The 19,970-nt window shown below is 48.1% G+C and overlaps 1 pseudogene; it reads left to right on the top strand.

The window, feature by feature from the left end:
• Nucleotides 1-6,236: 6,236 nt before the first annotated feature.
• Nucleotides 6,237-7,314, top strand: LOC102273606 (developmental pluripotency-associated protein 2 pseudogene; annotated as a pseudogene).
• Nucleotides 7,315-19,970: the final 12,656 nt, after the last annotated feature.

Genomic DNA, 19,970 nt, shown 5'->3' with positions numbered 1-19,970 from the left:
TGGGTGGCTGGGGGTGGACAGGGGTTGGAGAGAGACTTACTGTATTTGCCCATGTACACTGAAGATTTTTAAAAATATATTTATTTGATTTTCTGATCCAGAAGTTGCCCCTTTCTTTCTTTTTATTTATTTGGCTGTGCTGGGTCTTAGTTACAGCATGTACATCTAGTTCCCTGACCAGGGATTGAACCTGGGCCCCCTGAGTTGGGAGCACGGAGTCTTAGTCACTGGACCGCCAGAAGCTGCCCCTTTCTGAGAGCGGAGACCATTTGGAATGTTATCCACTCCTGTGTCTAGAATCCTGCCTGCTCCTTTTCCCAGGAGCGTCAGCTCTCACTAGGGAGGCGGCAACCTCTGAGCTGGTGATGGGGCCGCAGGGGCCCCAGGAAAGTTCCCTCTGGCTAGTGTTCACGTTGTGGTCAGTGGTCTGCGTGGAAAGGGCAGCATGGGTCCTGGAGCCACCATCCCCTCTCACTGGTAGAACTAGATGCTCTTTACCCAGAATTTGGTTTCCTTGTGCTGCTTTTCCTTCAGGAACAAACTGTTCATTCAAAAGCAGGTGTAAAAAAAGCAGGTGGGTCAGGAAGGCCACCTCTCGCTGCTCCATTGGAGGGACCCATTTGGCTCCTGGAGTCACCCCTGATGGCTGGCAGACAGAGACGAAGCTGTCCAGCCTGGGAGCCCCACAGCCCTGCACAGAGCCCTTGGATTGGCTGACCTCTGACCTCTGAGTCGGCTTGTTGGCAGATGGGCTGGCTAAGTGTAGGACCACAGCCAGACTGCTGGGATACAAATGTCACCCTGCCACTTAGCAGCTGTGTGACTTTGGGCAACTTACTCAACCTCTCTGTGCACTGTGCCCCCAGCTTCCATATCGTGTGGTAATAATAATACCAACTCCACCAAGCTCTTATGAGAATGAAATGGTTTGGTATCTGCTCTTAGGACAATGCCTGGCACAGAAAGTTCTGTAAGTTCTTGTCACATAAACTGAAGCAAAGAGGGTGATCCTCAGCGGGACTCTGGCTCTCTCTCCGGTTCCAGGGTACTTTATCACTGTGTTCTTCTTGTGTTTAGCAATTTTTTCTTTTTTTTTGGCAGCGCTGCCTGTCTTTGTGGGATCTTAGTTCCCTGAACAGGGATTGAACCCAGGCCCTTGCAGTGAAAGCACCAAGTCCTAACCACTGGACTGCCAGGGAATTCTCTAGCACTTAGCTATTAAAAAAAAAAAAAAGATTTGTCAATTTTATTGATTCTTTTGGGTGGGGGGGGAATCAGTTTCCTTCATTGAATTTCTCTACTGTTTTCCCATTTTCAATGTAATTGAGTTCTGCTATTTATTAGTTCCTTATTTATTTACTTATTTGGCTGCACGGGGTCTTATTTGCAGTATTTGGATTCATCAATTTTCCTTGCAGCATGTGGGATCTTTATTTGTGGCATGTCGGATCTAGTTTCCTCACCAAGGATCGAACCCAGACCCCTGGCATTGAGAGTCTGGAGTCTTAGCCAATGGACCACCAGGGATGGTCATTAATGAATGAATACGTAAATGAAACATCCCCCTTCTTCCACATTAATAGACTGTTCCTGGAACAATGAATCACTAGGAAGCAACCTTTGGCTTGTCTGCTGGGGCATCTGGGTCTGGTTGGGAACTTGTAGGGTCACTGTATGACCTCAGGGGGAGTGCATGAGCCATGCAGGTGCTTCAAATCCAGGCAGGTGGCAGGTGAGTGGCTTGGCTTCTCAGAGTGACATGGAGCAGTACCTTATGGTCCTGTCCCCCACGCCCTCTGCCTGTCTTTTGTCTGTGGACAAACTTTAGTCAAAGAATAAGTTTAATCAGAGAAGTGAGAAACACAGAAACAAAGGAAAATAGTCTACGGAGACCAAATAACGATAATGTAGTCATTAGGCATAGTCAAGGACCTTCAGTTCCTTCTCAGGGACTACAGCTAATATTCTGAGCCATATCCTGAGAGCTGTCTTGTAGAGACTGAAACACCAAGTGGAGAAAACTAGATGATGACCAGATTGCACCCAGGACATGAGCTGCCACAGTTCCAAGAACCGGCCACAAAGAAACGGGAACAAACTGACCCTGGAACTGAAGACTAACTGTATCTAAAACAACCAAGATGACGTTGCTCAGAACACTGATGACCAATTTGAGGATGACTGTCAGAGCTGACTGTGCTGTTTCTGCATGTAGCACTCCCTACTTCTCTCTATAAAAGTTCATGCCCCACTGGTTGCCATTGTGGAGGGGGGGTCAGCCTTTGGACAGGTGTCCACCACCCTCCCCCAACAGTTGCTGGCATCTGAAATAAAGCAAACTTTCCTTTCCACCAACCTGGCCTGTTTATTGGCTTTTGAATGGTGAGGAGCCAGACCCCACACACTCTTTTGGTAACGAGACGAGGAGGCTTCCAGCCTGCCAGGCCCTAAGCTGCTGACCCCAGGAGAGAATTCAACAACAGGCTCTCCCCATACTGCCAGGAACAGTGGGGTCCATTCTTCCTGATTAAGTCCTAGGATGGGCTAGGTTATTAGAATGCTAGAGTCCTGGTGAGCAGTCTATCTGCGGAAGTTAGACCAGCAGCTCCAGGAGGCACCAAGTGTCCAGAGAGAAGACTTTTGCTCCCTGACAGGTAACTGGAGAGACTAGAGAAGGAGAACCCTGGGAACAAACTAACGTTGCTTATCATTAGGGTAAAGGCACATGTGCACCTCCAACCTTTGACTCAGGACAGTAGGGCTTCCCTGGTAGCTCAGATGGTAAAGGATCCACCTGCAAAGCAGGAGAACCTAGTTTGATTCCTAGTTCAGGAAGATCCCTTGGAGAAAGGATAGGTTACCCACTCCAGTATTTTTGGGCTTCCCTTGTGGCTCAGATGTTAAAGAATGTGCCTGTAATGCAAGAGACCTGGGTTCGATCCCTGGGTTGGGAAGATCCCCTGGCAGAGTGCATGGCAACCCACTCCAGTATTCTTGCCTGGAGAATCCCCATGGACAAAGGAGCCTGGTGGGCTACAGTCCATGGGGTTGCAAAGAGTCGGACATGACTGAGTGACTAACCACACAGCACAATCAGCCCCTGGTACCCAGGTCAGTCCCACCCCATCTGTTCACATTTTAACTGGCATCCAGAGGGATGATCCCTTCTGGGACACCCAGAAAGAAGGAAAGATATGCCTGGGAGGCTCCTGGCTCCATCACATCAATGTCAGCTTCTGAGCCCTTCTCTGCTCACGGAGACCCAGACGCTGCCTCTGAGTGCATGGAGCCAGCTGACTAGAGGCAGGAGAAACCTGACATAACTGCCTTGGCTGCAAGTCGGAATCATCAGTGAGGAAGGGGGACAGCAGACGACCCCCTCTGGCAGCCTCCAGGCTCTCACATTTAAAGTCACGAATGTGGTCACTATGAGAAGCATGAGACAGGCTTTGGGTGGTGTCCCATGCTGGCGGAGAGACCTCGGTGCTCCCCACATCAACAGTGGGAGTCGGAGGCCTTCCTTCGAGCAGGTCACATCTCTCCGAGTGCCCACTACCCTTACCCAGCTACGAGTGGGGGTGGAGTGGGGCTGTAGGGTGGGAAGGGCCCCAGAGTCCAATTTCAGTCAAAGCAAAGATCAATCATTGAAATATTAGACATTGCATCCTTATACAGGACAAAATGCTTGTCTGGATGAAGGCTGCTGCATAAATTTAAACTCTGTATCTTTAGGGAAAATCTTGGGAAATAAGCTCTCTTTTCAAGCAGTTCACTTCATTCATTCAACAGACTTGAATGACATTCAAGTGACATTCAACATGTCTTGAAGCCTCACCCTGGCCTGAGCACCATACTGTCAGCAGGGAGCCATGTTTGAGATGTGGGCAGATAATTAACAATGTGCAGCCAAGTGCCGTGACTGAACCACCCGCAGAGTTGTGGGGAGCCTGAGGGACTTGGCTCTTTGCTGGATGAGAGGTGGGGCACTGAGTCAGTGAAGGCTTTTCAGAGAAGGTAATGCCTGAACTGAGTGATAAAGAATGAGTAAGTATTTGGGGGTCGGGTGGGGGGTGATGAGAGCATTCTGGGCAGAGGAGGCAGCAAGAGCAGAGATCCTAAGGAAGGAAAACATCATGTGTGTGTGTCTGTGTATGTATGAACTGTGTGGCTGGCATAGTAAACAAGATGGGGGCAGTGGTACAAGGATGAAGGAGGAGGGAGACAGGGCTGGATCAGGGAGGCTGTATGTTCCTTGCTAAGGAGCTGTATTTTACTTTATTAGGGATGGAGGTATGCAAAGGCAAGTGAGTGAAATGCCACATGTATTGTTTGGGTCTCTTTTAGTCCCATATTACAGAAACCCAGGTCCAATCAGCTTGAGCACAAAAAGATGTGATGGCCTTTCAAAAGTGAAATGTCTTGGGGATAGTTCTGCCTTCAGGCAGAGTTGGATCCAGGTGCTCAGACAATGTTGACAAGAACCGGCCTCCTGCTGAAACCTCCTGCTGAGTCTTATGGCTAATTTATAATTAAAATAATATTTGGGTTTCTGTTCTTTTTTGAAAAAATTTATTTATTTATTTTTGGCTGTGCTGGGTCATTGCTGCCAGGACTTTCTTCTGGCTCTGCTACACAGGGGCTACTTACTCTCTAGTTGCTGTGCACAGGCTTCTCATCGCTGTGGCTTCTCTTACTGTGGAACACCTGCTCTAGGGCACCCAGGCTTCAGTAGTTGCGACTCCTGGGATCTGGAGTACAGGCTTGGTTGTTGTGGCACATGGGCTTAGTCACTTCTCAGCATGTGGGATCTTCCTGGATCAGAGATCAAATCGATGTCTCCTGCATGGGCAGGCAGATTCTTTACCACTGAGCCACCAGGGTAGCCCCAGGTTTCTGTTTTTGATCTTCCTACTCCTCTTTGTCCTAGCCCAAATCTGTTTGCAGAATTCGTTTGCCGAATCAATAAAAAGTAGTGAATATCAGGTGCTGTGAGCCACAGCTTTCCAATAAGCATCACAGTTGATGTGATGATCTAGGTTATCTTCCAGGTCAAGATGACCTGTGCACATTACGTTGGCTTCACAGACCGTGGGTTCAAAGACACACATACCACAGATGATTCAGAAGATTAACCCCAGCGCCTGTTCCCCTTGAGAAATCTCTAACTCAGAGACCAAGTTGGAGTGGATCTGAGACTTGTTTCCTATCCCCTTGCTTGGAGACCTGCAACAAAATCCTTGCTTTGTTGCAAACTCCCACTCTGAGTTTGCCTTTCTTTGCATTGGGCACAAGAGCCCTTTGCTTAGATGCAGTGCTTTGTCTCTGTTTTCCTCTGGGTGGGTGTTTTTCCCAGATGGGCACTCCTTCCATGGTGGCAAAGATGGCTGCCAGTAACCCCAGCATCCCATTTTGCTGACTCAGCAAGCCAAGCAGAGAGCACCTTGCTCCAGAAGACGTCCTGTGACTGCTCTCATTGGCTGGGATTGAGTCACAAGCCCATCCCTGAGCCAATCAGGGTGACTGATTGGCCAGACTTGGATCATGTGCCTGCCCCTGCACGCAGTGGGTAGGGCATTCAAGTGGATTGAATGGAAGGCTGGGATGGCTTCCCCAAAGTAAAATGTGGGTGCTATGGTCAGCAGAAGGGGAAATGGTGTTCTGGGCAGCTAAAAACAACAGATGTCTAGTTCCTTATTGTGTGACTCCATTTATATGAAATGTCTAGAGGAGGTAAATCCAGAGACTGAAGGTGGATTGGTGGTGGCCAGGGGCTGGGTAGAGAGTGAACAGGAGTGATGGTGGTTTAACGGGTAGGGGGTTTCCTTTTGGCATGATAAAAATGTTTTAGAACCAAATAGAGGTGGCGTTTGCACAACACTGTGAAAGTACTACTAAATGCCATTGAGATGTTAACCACTTTACAGTGGTTAATTTATTATTATTATTTTGCCATGGATTGAACCCTGTGCCCCTGCAGTGGGAGTATAGAGTCTTAACCACTGCACTGCCAGGGAAGTCCCAACAAAGGTTAATTTTATGGTATGTGAATCTGGTTGGATAGCATCACTGATTCAATAGAAACGAACTTGGGCAAACTCCAGGAGATGGTGAGGGACAGGGAGGCCTCACGTGCTGCAGTCCATGGGATCGAAAAGAGCTGGACATGACTTAGCGATGAACAACAACAACAAATGTGAATCCTACCTTGGTAAAGAATTAAAAAACAAAACAGAAAAATGGCACACCCATATTATGAGAATTCCTTTGAAGAGGCATTAGATAAAGGAAAAGTGATTCTTACACTGGTTCCAGTTAATGAGAGAACTGGAACCAAGTGTTTCTTCAACTTCAGAAATCAATGTGGATCTGCTGAATACAAGTGATCAAGTTCATCCTCCTTAAACAAATGAACAGTTTGAAGCTTGCCCCAAATCTAGTTGCAGTAAACCAGTTTCTCCTTGCAGACCATGATGCCTCCAATTGATAAGGTTCATCAGGACACTTTGCAGAACTGGTGCCAACAACTTAATTTGAGTACCAGTGGCCAGAAAATAGAGATTTATCTGAGACTCCAGAAACTTGCTTATCTTGAAAAAGATGAGTAAATTCTGGAGTCATCTCAGGAAGCCAGATTGCAGTCATGTTGAAGGAAACACAAGATGGTGACCAAGAATGCAAGCTTTCAGAAAAGTAGGATGAGTGAGAGCAAGGAAGGAACTAATATGGTTGAAGCGCTAACTTCAGCTCAGGAAGCCATGTTGGCAGCATGGTCAAGAATTGCTGAGCGGCTTCCCTGATGGTTCAGCGGTTAAGACTGCACTTCCAGTGTAGGGGCCACCGGTTTATCCCTAGTTGGGGAACTAAGATTCCACATGCCCATGGCCTGGCCAAAATAAATACATAAAAAGATGTGTTTTTCTTTTTTTTTAAAGAATTGCTGCAAGCCATTCAACCTACGGCTGTGAGTTCCCAGCCCCTTCCTATCTCTGTTTAGCCCGTTCTGCCACAAGGTCCAGGCGTCCAGTAGTGTGTGGTCAGTGGCAGACTGTTCCCAGCAGACATAGAAGGTTGGGTTCGCCTGCAGTTCCATGCAGGTCAGGCCTGAGTCCCTGACACTCCCAGGAGATGTTCTCTCTCTTCCTGCTACCTGCCTGCACTTTCCCATCCTCAGACCTAGAAGATAATATGGTATGCCCTGAATGTGCTAAAAGAAATAAGAAAATTATGGAAAGATTAATTGCAATGGGGAAGAAGAAGAAACTTGGTTTGGACACACAATCAATACTTTTTTTTATTAAAAAATTAATAATTTAATAATTTTGGTTGTGCTGGGTCTTCTTTGCTGCTCTCGGGCTTTCTCTAGTTACTGTGAGTGGGGGCTACTCTTCTTTGTGGTGCACAGGCTTCTCATTTTGATGGCATTTCCTGCTGAGGAGCATAGGCTCTAGGTGCATGGGCTTCAGCAGCTGCAGCAGGAGGGCTCAGTAGCTGTGGCATTTAAGCTTAGTTGCTCTGCTGAACAGGGAATTTCCCAGATCAGGGATCAAACCTATGTTCCCTGCATTGGCAGGTGGATTCTTATCCACTGCACAACCAAGGGAGTCCCATCACTGCTTTTAGATGGTTCATATCAGGAATTCCCTGGTGGTCCAGTGGTTAGGACTCAGTGCTTAACTACTCAGCCAAAGAGGGAGGGGGAAAAAAGGAATATATATGGTCAGTGTCTTAATACAAAATAAATGGTAATCAGAGGGGAATGGGTGAGGAATGGGTGAGATGGGAGAAGGGGGGTAATTGTACAGTAATAATGGTAACTAGACTATTCTGCTTTATTGACTATGCCAAAGCCTTTGACTGTGTGGATCACAATAAATTATGGAAAATTCTGAAAGAGATGGGAATACCAGACCACCTGACCTGCCTCTTGAGAAACCTATATGCAGGTCAGGAAGCAACATTTAGAACTGGACATGGAACAGACTGGTTCCAAATAGGAAAAGGAGTACATCAAGGCTGTATTTCGTCACCCTGCTTATTTAACTTATATGCAGAGTACACCATGAGAAACACTGGGCTGGAAGAAGCACAAGTTGGAATCAAGATTGCCAGGAGAAATATCAATAACCTCAGATACGCAGATGACACCACCCTTATGGTAGAAAGTGAAGAGGAACTAAAAAGCCTCTTGATGAAAGTGAAAGAGGAGAGTGAAAAAGTTGGCATAAAGCTCAACATTCAGAAAACGAAGATCATGGCATCTGGTCCCATCACTTCATGGGAAATAGATGGGGAAACAGTGGAAACAGTGTCAAACTTTATTTTTTTGGGCTCCAAAATCACTGCAGATGATGACTGCAGCCATGAAATTAAAAGATGCTTCCTCCTTGGAAGAAAAGTTATGACCAACCTAGATAGCATATTCAAAAGCAGAGACATTACTTTGCCAAAAAAGGTCCATCTAGTCAAGGCTATGGTTTTTCCAGTGGTCATATATGGATGTGAGAGTTGGACTGTGAAGAAAGCTGAGTGCTGAAGAACTGATGCTTTTGAACTGTGGTGTTGGAGAAGACTCTTGAAAGTCCTTTGGACTGCAAGGAGACCCAACCAGTCCATTCTGAAGGAGATCAGCCCTGGGATTTCTTTGGAGGGAATGATGCTAAAGCTGAAACTCCAGTACTTTGGCCACCTCATGCGAAGAGTTGACTCATTGGAAAAGACCCTGATGCTGGGAGGGATTGGGGGCAGGAGGAGAAGGGGACGACAGAGGATGAGATGGCTGGATGGCATCACTGATTCGATGGACGTGAATCTGAGTGAACTCTGGAGTTAGTGATGGACAGGGAGGCCTGGTGTGCTGCAATTCATGGGGTCGCAAAGAGTCGGACACGACTGAGTGACTGAACTGAACTGAGACTATCATGGTCTACTATTTTGCAGTGTACACAAATTACTATGCAGTACATCTGTAACATACTGTTATATACCCATTTCACCTCAGTTAGAAGAAGATCTGTTAGAAAAAAAGAAACCCAGAACGCCATAGGTATCAACTCCCCAGGCATCCTGGGACACCTCTTTATTTCACAGGGCCGCCTGGATGGCATGAGTAGGAAGGCTTTTCCTTCCTTCTCTCTTCCGTTTAAACCTCAGAGGGTTGGGGCTTGCAGTGGAGTTGAAGCTGGAGGTGATTTTGGGTGTGGCCACTGGCAGAGTCATTGCCCACCATCGCGGCATGAAGACCTAGATGCTTGGTCCAGAAGCTGAGCTCATGGCTTATCATGAGACCTGGTAAAGCGGGCTCCAGTGAGATGCCAAGGACGTTTTGTTCACTAGCTGTACCTGTTTTCCTCCCGGCTTTGGGTGGTGGACAGGAGCTGCACTCCACAGAGCTTAACGCTGCAGCTCCAGCTGGCCAGGAGGACTTGGAACGCCGGATTTCCGTCATCGCTTGGCACTGAGCATGCGCAGATTACGTCACTGCGAAAGGGCGGGTCTCGGGGAAAAGCTATTGGCGCTTGGAATTGTAAAGGGGAAAGAGGGTTTTGGCTCATTCTCTGGGCCTTTCCAGATCCTCGGTGCTAGGGTTTGGGCAGAGCCCAGAGCCGCCCTGGGGCTCTCCCAGAATGAGCTTGCATTTGCTTCTTCAGGAATGGGAGTTTGAATCCAAAAACTCCTCCTTGGGTTGCTGGGCACCAGCTGGCTGCGCCAGGGTGAGGCCCTCTGGTCCCCAGCAGGCCCAGCCCGCTGGACTCATCTGGCCTGGACTCTGGCTGAGCTGTGCTGCCTGTTCCTGCCTTGAGCTGGAGACACGGGCTGAACTTAACCCCGGAGTCTGATCTCAGTGATGCTTCAGGGCTTCTCAGGACATGGTTCTGGACCACAGTCCACCTCCTGCACTCGTCACCTGGGGTTCAGGGTCCTGTTTTCAAAGACGACGCTGGTTCCCCTCCCCCACGAGCCGACTGGGTCAGAACCTCTGAGAGGGATTTTTTCCAGACTTCTTTCAGGGATTCATATACCAACTGAAGTGTTTAGAGGAGGGGACCATGTTTTGCTCCGGAAAGCTGAGGATTTCCTACTTGTTTTCCCTCCTGCCTGGGAGTGCAGGGTAGGAATTCTCCGAGATGTTGGGCTCCAGCAGAAACCTTAGAGTGGATCCCAGGACTGTGGGACCTGGGTTTGAATCCTGACTCCACCACTTTCCAGCTGGGGACCTCTGGACTAACTACTCACTTCCCTGCTTCCCAGTTTCCTCATCTCTAAAAAGGGGTCCCCCCGGGAATTCCTTGGTGGTCTGGTGGTGGTGGTGGTTATTTAATTGCTAAATTGTGTCTGACTCTTTGCGACCCCCGGACAGTAGCCCACCCGGCTCCTCTGTCCATGGGATTTCCCCACCAAGAATACTGGAGTGGGTTGCCATTACTTTCTCCAGGCGATCTTCCTGACCCAGGGCTCAAACTCATGTCTCCTGCATTGGCAGGCAGATTCTTTATCACTGAGCCACCAGTGGTTAGGACTTCTCATTCTCACTGCCAAGTGCCAGGGGTTCGATCTTTGGTCTGAACAACAACAACCATTATCACTGTGCTGTCTTTCGCAAGAGGGAGCAGAAGGAGAACCCGATCATCTCTCAGCGGTCAGCCTGTAGCCCTGGAGAGGACCAATCTGCCAAGAAGAGCATCCCAATGAGTCCAGGGGGCACCCGCCCTGCTGATGTATTGCCTCACTCCACGCCCTCCTGGCTTCCAGAGGCTGGAGCCCTGGGAGGCCCCTGGGAGGGAGTGGGAGCGAGGAGTAGGCTGGGCAGGGCAGCGGCCGACCCAGGGTGAAGAATGCAGGCCGCTGTGAGGAATCGTGGCACGTGGGCCAGCGGCTGCCTGCTGACACATCACACCCCAGAGGCAGGACAGCGGTGACCTCACGCTGGTGTCAAACGTTCGGGGCCCCTCCCAGCACTGCCGATGCCTCAGCGTTGCCCAGAGGGAGCCGTCCCCACCCCACCCTGCCCAGGTTTGTGTGCTCGTCCCTCCCCTGCACACACAGCAGGACAAGCACACCACCCGAGCCAAGGCTTCAGTGGAGGTTTATAATTTGGATGCTCCGGGACGGGCGAGGCCAGCAGTTTCCACTTCCCCGAGGGCAGCCACATCGTAAATCCTGGAATACGCACCCGCACATCTGCCACAGCTGCTGGGGGAGGGTGTGATGGGCTTCACGGAGACCGTTCCCAGCGTTCCCAGGACTGGAGTCCTGGCCTCTCCTGCCTCCGTCTATACAAACAATGGCTCACAGTTGGGGAAACTGAGGCCCAGAGCTGCTAAGGATCTGCTATACTCCTCCAAGTCAAAGCTTCTTGGCCACAGAGCTGGGACTGGAATGGAGAATTTATCTTGGACCAAGTTCTGGTCTATCTCCTGGGCCAGGGTTGTCATCTCAGCCACTGCTGCAAATCTCAGCTCCCCTGATCCTGGATCCAGGATGTTTCCCCCCGCCCCGAGTCAGGGTGCTGTGGTTCCTGGTTTCTAAAAACTGCTCTTATTTTCTTGGCCCTCACCTTCTAACCTCTGAAAGCTCCTGACCTGTCTTCCTGTGGTCCTATCCTCCTGTGGTGGTGGTCTAGTCACTCAGTCGTGTCCAACTCTTTGTGACCACATGGAATGCAGCCTGCCCAGGCTCCTCTATCCATGGGATTCTCCAGGCAAGAATACTGGAGTGGGTTGCCATTTCCTCCTCCAGGGGATCTTCCCAACCTAGGGATTGAACCTGAATCTCCTGCCTTGACATGCGTTTTCTCTACCGCTGAGCCACCAGGAAAAATCCCATAGACAGAGAAGCCAGGGGGGCTACAGTCCAAGGAGTTGCAAAGAGTCAGACACAACTAAGTGACTGATCACACATGCACACCTTCTGGAGGTGAGTATATCTACCTTTAGCATTGATTTTAGCCTCATGAATGCCCTCTGTGTCCACCCCACCTTCAGAGAGAGTTTTCTTGAGACTCTGGCTTTGGGTTCTTAATGTTTCAACAGACAACACTGAGCAAGGATTTTTGAGAATCTACCAAGACTCAGGGATCTGTTCTCCACGCTAGATGGAGGCCAGGTGTCTGAGTATCCAGGGCACAGGCAGCCCCTAACCTGGCTCCGTCCCCCATGCTTCCCTGTGGGCGAGCCAAATCCTCTCACGGGTTTTGACAAGCATCTGGAACAATGGGCAGGGCCACTTTGAGCTCCCCAAGGCTCCTGCTTATTTATTTTACCATCATAACTTGAAGCCAATATTTAAGCATTACCAAGGCAACAGCCCAAATCTCCCAGCCCTTGGCCCCTGTCCACCTCCACATGGTGGGGACACGGGCAGGAGGGGAGTAAGGAAAATGAGTCAACCATTCCCCCACCCCCCAACCACCTGGGAAAACAGTGACCCAAAAATCAGATCCCAGCTTCTCTCACGGGGTAATTGGTCTTTTCCATGGGTCTACGACTTAGTGTTTCTCACACAAGAGGAACAGAATCGAGCAAGACCTCTGTCCCTATATTTTATTTTGTTTTTGCAGTTATGGTTGGAGACGAGAGGTTTTTCAAACATTTTATTGAAGCTTAAGGTACACGAAGAAAGTGGACAAGTTGTAAGGGTACGATTTTTATGTTTGCAACCTGAACTCTCCCTTTCCCCAGCACCCCCATCAAAAGCAGCACCCCCAATTTTCCCTGTTCCCTCATCGCTATACCTCAGGGTGACCAGGATCCTAGCTGCTCACAGCTTTGCCTGTTTTTCACCTAGAGGGAAGCATACACTGCGTTCCATCTTGGGTTGAAGCCAGTAGCATTTGTAGGTTCTGGGAGGTTTCCTTGGTCCTTTTCACTGGAAGGAAGAGCACAGAGGAGCAGAAAGCGCCTTCTCTGCTCCACAGGTCGTGCGGGTGTTCGGACAGGCTCAGAGCACATGTAGAGAGTGGGCCGGGGACTGGATCTGCTTTCAGAAAAAAAGCCACAGCATCCTTTTCTCTTTTGCTGTGTGTCTCAGGTCCCCACCTGATGTGCATGATCAGAGAAAGGAGGGGGTCCTCGAAGTCATAACAAAGCCTGCCTGGGGGCTTTCCTGGTGGTCCAGTGGCTAGAAATCCACCTTCCAATGCAGAAGACTCAGGTTCCCCGTCAGGGAAGTAAGATCCCTCATGCCTTGGGGCATCTAAGCCCATGTGCTGCAACTAGAGAGCTCATGTACTGCAACTAAGACCTGACACAACCCCCTCCCCCCTGCCAAAAAAGGCCTGCCCAGGAGGTCTCCAGAGACCCCATTCCCAGAGTCCTCACTTCTCCTGGCAGGATGCCTGGGGCACCCACATCTTCTTTACTGGCCAGTACACCTTGTCACTGCAGGCCTGGCTCTGATGGCCCCTGTTTTTATGTCTGGTCGGGGAAGGACAAGGGTTTACCCCAATCTGTGTGTCCCAGTGGGGTTGGTGGGCCTGGGCTCCTGGCTGCCTGGTCAGCGCCCCCATGCATCCTCCCAGGGCTGCCACTGCATGGATTTCACTCTCTCCCAAGACTGAGGAGGAGTTCTTTCCTTGGCGCTTCACATCCCTTGGGCCAGTGAGTATCTGCAGGGAAGAATGTTTTGTTTTCCACATTTCCAAGCCATCACAGACTGCTGCCTTTGCGAAATACAATAACCTTGACACAGATGGGAAAAAGCAATGAAAGAAATAAAAGCTGTACAAAATACAAGCCCACATTTCTTTTCTTATTATTTTATTCCAGATATAATAGGACAAGCCCAAGAAGGGGTGAAAGGCATATAGACGTTTCTTGGTGCTTACTCTTAATTTCTATACTTACTCTGTGGAGTCTGTGATCTGCTCTTAGCTGACCAATACAGGTCTGAGGACCACACTTGGAGCAGCCTCACCTTAGACTGTGACTGGCCTCTATAGTCTGCATTTGCCTGTGATCCCCCTTCCTAGCTCCTTGCAGGGTTTGTTGTCTTCCTGTTTGTATGCATGTTGTTTTAGCAGAAATAAAAGCCAGAGAAACATTTACCCATCTACTTTAGGACTTTATGTGAGACTCTGAGGGCTTCCCAGGTGGTGCTAGTGGTGAAGAATTGCCAGCCAATGCAGGAAACATAAGAGATGCTGGTTGGAACCCTTGGTTGGGAAGATCCCCTGGAGGAGGGCATGCCAACTCACTCCGGTATTTTTGCCTGGAGAATTATATGGACAGAGGAGCCTGGTAGGTTACAGTCCATGGGGTCACAAAGAGATGAACACGACTGAAGCAACTTAGCACAGCACACACATGAGACCCTGAGCTCAGAAGCCTTGCTCTTTTCAGTTTCTTATCTTTGGGAATTGCACCTGGCTTCTTGTGACTTCTCTGTCTTAGATGTGGGACAAGTTTCCTCTGGAGGTAGGTTGGACTATTATACAGCTGACAAAAGGTGCCAATCCTGTCTCCTCCCTTCACCCGCTTCTACCCACTGCATCCCGGCATCATGGTGTCACTCTCCAGGAGATGCTGAGAACCTGGGAAGGGTTCCTGGAGGGTGTATGAGGCTCCTCTGCCCCCTCCTTGCTTAAGAGTCTCCATCCTGTGGTTCAGTCCTGAGCCCTCATGTCCGGGACTTTTCCTAGAGGGAAGGCTCTCAGGATCCAAGTGGGCTGGCAGCTTCCTCCAGGCTGAGGTCACCACCAGGGCGTAACCAAGCCCTCCACCCCTTGCGTCTTCTCTGTCCCCACAGGAAGCCCATGGTTTTGGCTCCTTTCTCTCAGGAGGGACAGCTCCTTTGCGGCCATCCATGGTGTGTCCTGCCCCTCTTGAGGGCAACCCACATGCGCTCTCTGGTCCTAAGTGTCCCCAGACCCATTTGTCCATGGGTATGTGTGGGACCATGAGCGGGGCAGACTGCGTTTTCCACCTGAGATTGGTTTCATCTGGGCTTCTTTAGGGACAGATGTGTTCAGCAAGGACCGAGTAGCCCCAGCCAGAGACACAGGCAGATCTAGTGGTGTTGGTTGAGATTTACAAGCTGTCACTGGTCCTGCTGCATACAAGCCTTCCTGCTGTTCCCTTTCCTCTCCTCATTCTTCTGCTCCCCCACCCCCTTTTTAATAACCCTGGCTGCATATTTTCTGTAAACCAAACCATCTGTTTACTAGCTTTTCTAAGTGGTAATAAAGACAGTGGAGACCCGAGTGCCCGTTGGGTCCAGGCTCCTTCTCTGGCTGTTCCCAGGTGGCCCAAGAGTGGGGCTTGGAGGTAGCGTGTCCAGCAGGGTCCTTTCTGCCTAAAGTTGCCTGTTCAAAGCTGCGTCTCCTTGGAAACCAGCTTGGAGGCAGCTGTGGCTGCCTCCCCACCACTGTCGTTTGCAGCTGTGATCCAGGACCGTGGGGTCACCTGCCTGCGGCGAGCTGCCTGCTGGATGTGGAGCTGACGCAGAGGAGCAGGGGAGTGAGGCTGCTGGGCCATCCGGGCTGCCCGGGCGCCAGGTTCTCCTCCCAGGGAATGTACTGAGCTTGGAGGACAGGCGAGCCCAGGAAAACATTTCGACAACAATGCTGAGTGCCTAGGTGACGGAGAGAGAAAAAAAGAGGAGTCTGTTTGGGAACAGATTTCGGCCTCCTCTTCCAAGGCATTAGTAATTCAAGCAGCAGCGAGTGTCATATTTACTTGGGAAACTATGAAAAGTCATATAACAATGTTCTCTTCACAGCTTTCATCATCGGCTTCCTGGGTTCTGAGTGCAGTCAGCCCCCTGATCATAAACAGGGGTGTGCTCTGCATCTGGCAGCAGGAGTGAGCATGCTGCTGGCAGCTGGGACCCAGGCCCCTGCAGTGCCAGGTGCCCTCCCTCCCCAGGTCCTGGTGTCAGCTGCCGGGCCCCAGGAAGCCCAGAGTGTCCCCCACCCCAAACTACCGAGGTCAGGACGGCACTGCACACCGCTTGGACCAGGAAGAAGCCAGGGCTGGTGGTGCTGACAACCACATGTCCGGCCCAGCAAGATGGCCCGAGGAAAGATGAAATCTTAGGTCAACAAACCTTCATTTTATTATGTTTGGCTCAGATGCTAAAGAATCCACCTGCAATGTAGGAGACCCGGGCTCGACCCCTGGGTCACTTTATTATGTTATGTCATGTTATTTTTAGTTTTTGGCCACACCCCACGGCCAAAACCCATCCTCTGTTACCCTCTTCTTTTGCTTTCAGTCTTTCCCAGCATCAGGTTTTTTTTCCAGTGAGTTGGCTCTTTGCATCAGGTGGCCAAAGTATTGGAGCTGAAAAATTCTCTGCTTTCTCTATGATCCACGAATGTTGGCGATTTGATCTGCCTTTTCTAAACCCAGTTTGTACATCTAGAAGTTCTCGGTTCATGTACTGCTGAAGCCTAGCTTGAAGGATTTTGAGCAAAACCTTACTAGCATGTGAAATGAGCGCAGTTGTACTGTAGTTTGAACATTCTTTGGCATTGCCCTTCTTTGGGATTGGAATGAAAACTGACCTTTTTCTGACTATTAGTGGGAGGAGCCAATTCAACTCTTTACAGGCCAGGCAGGTAATCTGACAGTGAAGGGGGCAGGTGTGGGCCACAGGTGGCCTGTGGGGTGGTGGTAGCAAGGAGACCTGGAAAACAGGCTTCTCCTCTTCCCCAACCCATCACTTCCATGCAAAAATGTGAGCCTTGGGCTGCCAGGCATCTGAGTTTTTAAAGAATTCTTTTTGAGTGAAAATTCCCAAATTGAGAAATGTTGGCTCACGTATTAAGGACATCCTGTATAGGCCAAACAAACACCTCTGGACGCGAAGTTGGCCTCTGGGCAATTGGTTTGCAACCTCTTGGTTACACAGTTTCTAAGTTTCCTGTCAGCTCTGAAGTTTAACAATTTTACAACCTCCAGCCAGCCATCTCCTCAGTTAACTGGAAATGAATCACATGGCTTATGTTGAGTAAGAATAAGCAGACATAGATGTTACCAAAGCTGATTCCAAAGGGTTCATTCTAAAAAGCAGTTTCTCAGGACTTCCCTGGTGGTCTAGTGGTTAAGACTCTGTGCTCCTCCCAGTGCAGGGGACACAGGTTCTATCCTTGGTCAGGGAACTAGATCCCACATGCTAAAGATAGGAAACTAAAGATTCCATGTGCTGTGACTAAGACCTGGAGCAGCCAAACAAGTGAAATAAATAAATGTTTAAAAAGAAGTTTTTCCAAAGGAGGCATTATGTTTCCAGGAAAATCTCAGGGAAAACTATTGCAAGCAACAATGGGAGCTGTTGGATCGGACTCTAAAGGAAAGGGTAAAGAGATTTAACCAGCTAGCGTGAAAGCTGGAGATAAAGTTCTTCTCCCTGAATATGGAGGCACCAAAGTTGTTCTAGAAGAAAAGGATTACTTCTTATTTAGAGGTGGTGACCTTCTTGGAAAACATGTAGACTGAAATAAGTCACTACTGAAATGACATCACGTGATGCTGCCCATTCCACTGAAGTTCTGAAATCTTTAATCATGTAAATAATTTCCATGTTTCTCTTTTGTAATAAATTAATGATATATATATATATATTTAAAGTGGTTTCTGCAAACTATCCCAGGCCAGTCTATTTCTCTGTTGATTTAGGTACTGCTGTGAACTCAGGGTTGTTAGGGTGTCTGCTGTAACCTGGAGGGACAGGGAAAACAATATGCTCAGTGAAACAGGCCAGACACAAAAGGTCACATGTTGTATGATTCCATTGATATGAAACATCCAGAATAAGCAAATTCATAGAGACAGAAAGTTGATCAGTGGTTGCCAGGGGCTGGGGGAAGGAGTGATGGGGAGTACTGCTAATGGGTACAGGGTTTTCTTTTGGGGTGATGCAAATGTTCAGGAATTTGATAGTGATGATGGTTACGCAATGTCGTGAGTATACTAGAGACTACTGAACATTGTACTTGAGAAGGGTGCGCTTTATGGTATGTGAATTATGTCTTAATTTAAAAATATACTGTAGGGACTTCCATGGCTGTCCAGTGGTTAAGACTTCGCCTTCCAGTGCAAGGGGTGTGGGTTTGATCCCTGGTTGGGGAGCGAATACTCCACATGCCTTGTGGCCAAAAAACCAAAACAGAAAACAGAAGCAATGTTGTCACACATTCAACAAAAACTTTAAAAAAGGTCCCCATAAAAAAAAGATCTTTAAAAAAATACTGCTAAGTTGTCAATTCTCAGATCAGTCTATAGATTTTATGCATTCTCAGTCAAAATTCCAGCAGGTTTTTGGGAGTAGAAATTGACAAACTGATTCTGGAATTCAAATGGAAATGCAGTGGACAAGGAATAGCCAAAACAACTTTGAAAATGAAGGGGAAAGGAGCAGTTCTTATACCACCTGATTTTAAGGCATGTAAAGCTGCAGCAAGCAAGATAGTATAGTATTAGCATAAAGACAAACAGGTTAGTGAAACAGACTAGAGAGCCCAGAAGTTGACCCAAACACATATAGGCAATAAAATTTTTGAAAAAGTTTCAAAGGCAATTCAATAGAAGAAGAATAGTTGTTACAACAAATATTCTGAAACAACTGGATATCGATATGCAAAAGAAAAAAAAAAAGAATCTTGATCCATTCCTTACATCATATAAAAATATTAACCCCAAACATACTTAAATGTAAGGCTTAAAACTATAAAACTTATATAAGAAAACACAGTAGAAAATCTAGTAACCTTGGCTTAGGCAAAGATTTTTTTAAATATGGAATAAAAAGTACTACCCACAAAAGAACAAATTGATAAACTGAATTCATCCAAAATTTAAAGTTTTTGTTGTTGTTGTTGTTTTTTTTTTGGAAAGACACTGTTAAGAAACTAAAACAAGCCATAGACTGGTAGAAAATATTTACAAGCTATATGTCTGATAAAATATGTAAAGAGCTTCCAGAAGTTAAGAAAACAACCCATTAAAAATGGATGAAATATTTGAACAAATACAGAATGATTATTTTGTTTAATAAGCTTGTACTTTTCTTAGTGGATGGCCAATAAGCATAAGAGAAAATGCTAAAACCATTACTCATTAGGGAAATACAAATTAAAACCACAGTGAGATACTGCTACACACCTGCTCAGTTCAGTTCTGGAGCTTAGTTGTGTCTGACTCTTTTCAACCCCAAGGACTGCAGCACACCAGGCTTCCCTGTCCATCACCAGCTTCTGGAGCTTGCTCAAACTCATGTCCATTGAACTGGTGATACCATCCAACCATCTCATCCTCTGTTGTCCCCTTCTCCTCCTGCCTTCAATCTTTCCCAGCATCAGGGTTTTTTCCAATGCATCAGTTCTTCACATCAGGTGGCCAAATTATTGGAGCTTCAGCTTCAGCATCAGTCCTTCCAATGAATATTCAGGACTGATTTCCTTTAGGATTGATTGATTTGATCTCCTTACAGTCTGAGGGACTCTCAAGAGTCTTCTCCAACACCACAGTTCAAAAGCATCAATTCTTTGGCATTCAGCTTTCTTTATGGTCCAACTCTACATTACCTTTTTTAAATGTAGGATGTCCCTACATTATCTTTAAAAAAAAAATTTAGCAAAACTTTATTTATTTGACTGTACCAGGTCTTAGTTGCAGCATGTAGGATCTTTAGCTGCTGTGTGTGGGGTCTAGTTTCCTGACCAGAGATCCACCTGGGCCCCCTGCTTAGGGAGCCCAGAGTCTTGGCCACTGGACCACCAGGTAAGTCTCTCAAGTTATTTTTTAAAAAGCAATTTCATGGGCTAAAATTTCAAAGGCAGTCTCCTCCAAGTGTCTTGGACCTGGTTTACTTCCAGCTCATGGATATGTACCAGGACCATGATGATTTAGGGGCTCTCCCCCAACCACTCATTTGACTCAGGCCGGGCTCCATATCACTTGCTTTCAGCCCACAGACCGAGCTTCCTCCTCCCCCAGGAAGGATGTTGCTCCCACTGGCCACATCCTTACCCC

Source organism: Bos mutus, chromosome 16, assembly GCF_027580195.1.
Source record: "Bos mutus isolate GX-2022 chromosome 16, NWIPB_WYAK_1.1, whole genome shotgun sequence".
Classification (NCBI taxonomy): Eukaryota; Metazoa; Chordata; class Mammalia; order Artiodactyla; family Bovidae; genus Bos; species Bos mutus.
This window is presented reverse-complemented; position numbering and strand designations above follow the sequence as displayed.